This window comes from Dendrobium catenatum, unplaced genomic scaffold (assembly GCF_001605985.2).
Source record: "Dendrobium catenatum unplaced genomic scaffold, ASM160598v2 fragScaff_scaffold_1101, whole genome shotgun sequence".
Taxonomy (NCBI): domain Eukaryota; kingdom Viridiplantae; phylum Streptophyta; class Magnoliopsida; order Asparagales; family Orchidaceae; genus Dendrobium; species Dendrobium catenatum.
The window spans coordinates 44874-48006 of NW_021319563.1; positions in this window are offsets into that span (position 1 = coordinate 44874).

Genomic DNA, 3133 nt, shown 5'->3' on the forward strand with positions numbered 1-3133 from the left:
GATCCTCATTAAGGGATTTAGATTGTACTCATTCCAATTACCAGACTCGAAGAGCCCGGTATTGTTATTTATTGTCACTACCTCCCCGTGTCAGGATTGGGTAATTTGCACGCCTGCTGCCTTCCTTGGATGTGGTAGCCGTCTCTCAGGCTCCCTCTCCGGAATCGAACCCTAATTCTCCGTCACCCGTCACCACCATGGTAGGCCCCTATCCTACCATCGAAAGTTGATAGGGCAGATATTCGAATGATGCGTCGCCGGCACAAGGGCCGTGCGATCCGACGAGTTATCATGAATCATCAGGGAAACGGGCATAAGCCCGCATCAGCCTTTTACCTAATAAATGCATCCCTTCCATAAGTCGGGGTTTTGGTGCACGTATTAGCTCTAGAATTACTACGGTTATCCGAGTAGCACGTACCATCAAACAAACTATAACTGATTTAATGAGCCATTCGCAGTTTCACAGTCTGAAATAGTTCATACTTACACATGCATGGCTTAATCTTTGAGACAAGCATATGACTACTGGCAGGATCAACCAGGTAGCACGTTCACGACACAACTATGATCTCAGCCCAACCCCAACAACAATATTGATGGTGGGATGGGAAAGAACCAAAGTCGCATAGAAGATATAAGGCAACATCACCTTTAAATTTACCAACCTGAGCAATGTGCTCAAGGCACCAAGGGCAATTTTCTCGAATGAGCCACATTTGCAACAATATAACGAGACCCAAAATCGACAGCCTAAGCCAAAAGATTGTCCTCAAATGACACCCTTAGCAAGGAGTACGTGGGTCTCATCCTATGAAGCAATCTCCACATCTTGAGAAAGGATGAAGAGATTACTCATAAAGAATTTCAAACAATTAATGCCACAAATAAAGGGATTCGCATCGCAAGCAACAATCATGGCTTTTTCATTGATCTTCATATTAATACGAGGACCATATAAATGAAAGGTCTACTATATTGATGGTTGGCCACACAAAGTAACCACCAATCAATTGAAGTAGAGTATACGACAACTCATGTGCCAATACGGTCTCAAGCACTTCCACATCAACAAGCCCAACGGCACCACCCAATGACGAAGAGTAAGCTAACTCCTACGACAGGCGAACCAAAGGGTCAAAGTGATGATGTGGACGGCGAGCTCCCGCAATGCACGAATAGTAGCTAGGTTTGGGCAAATTGAACATCCATATAAGACGTAAATAGCAAGCGACATAGGAAGCATATACTCCAATTATGCCAATGATTACACGTGACTTGGCACATCGATTTAATCTTCGGCATCCAACAATCGAAGGCAACAAGGGCCATTCCCTAACTGGCCGCTCAACTTCTGCGAGGAAAATTTTGCTACTCCTTTGCATGTCATCTTCCCTCTAAAAGGCAAACGGAGTGAGTTCTGAGAGAAAGATTTTGTCACTCCGCTGAATGTTCACCCTCCCTCTCTAATAGACAGACAAGGCTAACACCACCAAAAATGCCCCCGTAGTTCAAAATGGCTGCCAGCCATGGCCTCCGCACGCATCCATGGCCTCCGCACGCAGCCAACCAGGACCTCTGCAGGCAGCTAGCCATTGCCTCCGCACGCAGTCAGCCAGGACCTCCGCAGGCAGCAAGTCATGGCCTCTTCATGCTGCCAGCTAGGACCTCCACAGGCTGCCAGCTAGGGCCACCGCACGCTGCTATCCAGGGCCTCCGCAGGCTGCCAGCCATGGCCTCCGCCCGCAGGCTGAACGAACCGCCGCAAGCCTGATTATTCTTTCGTAACCAACAATCGTATCGTAGGCACAAGCGACTTGTCACTTCATTTATTAGAGGGTCTCTAAATATTGGCAAGAAGGGCCGAGACACACTTACAATTTCCATTAAGGGCCAATGTCACGCTGGCTTTGAGGGACAATTATGATCACATCTTATTATTTTTTTGCAACCAACAATCGAAGGCACAGGCAGCATGTCACCTCATTTTTTTTACAACCAATAATTGAAAGCACATGAAACAAGTGAAAGGACTGCTACGTATGGTGTCAAGCACTTCACATCAATAAGCCCAACGGCACCACCCAGTATCGAAGAGTAAGCAAACTCCTATGACAGGCGAACCAAAGGGTCAGAGTAAAGATGTGGACGGCAAGCTTCGGCCATACACGTATGGTCGATGAGTTTGGGACAGTTGAACATTCATAGAAGAAGTAAAATAATAAGCGACATAGGGTGCATATACTCTAATAATGCCAATGATGGCATGCGAATTGGCATATCATTTCAATCCTCCGTATCCGATAATTGATGGCAAGTGTCATCCCTCGCATGACAATCAAGTTCTGCCAGAAAGTTTTGTTACTCTTCTGTATGTTCAGCCTCCCCCTCTAATAGGCAGCCAAGGCTAATAACACCAAAAATGCCCCGGTAGTTCAAAATGGCCCAAAAAGCTTAAATTTTTTTTTGGCATAAAATTGCACATTTTGCTTGTGCATGCACACATGAGTTCCCAACCTGCTAACTCGATGCCAAAAAGTACTTATTTGAGTACTTATTAGTATATTTGAATGGCCTCCGTAGGCTGCCAGCCAGGGCCTCCGCACGTTAGCCGCCATGCCTTAGGCACGTCGGAGAATCCGACAATCGATGGCAAGTGTCATCCCTCGCATGACCATCAAGTTCTGTGAGAAAGATTTGTTACTCCGCTGTATGTTTAGCCTCCCCCTCTAATAGACAGACAAGGCTAATAACACCAAAAATGCCCCGGTAGTTCAAAATGGCCTAAAAAGCTTATATTTTGTTTGCCATAAAATTGCACATTTTGCTTGTGCATGCTCACATGAGTTCCCAACATGCCAACTCGATGCCAAAAAGCACTTATTTGAGTACTTGTTAGTACATTTGAATGGCCTCTGCAGGCTGCCAGCTAGGGCCTCCGCAAGCTTACAGCCAGGGCCTTCGCAGGCTGCCAGCTAGGGCCTCCATAGGCTGCCAGCCAGGGCCTCTGCACGTTAGCCTCCATGCCCTAGGCATGCCGGCTACCAGGCACAGGGCACGCTGGCTACACGAACCGCCACAAGTCTGATTTTTCTTTCGCAACCAACGATCGTATCGTAGGCACAAGTGACTT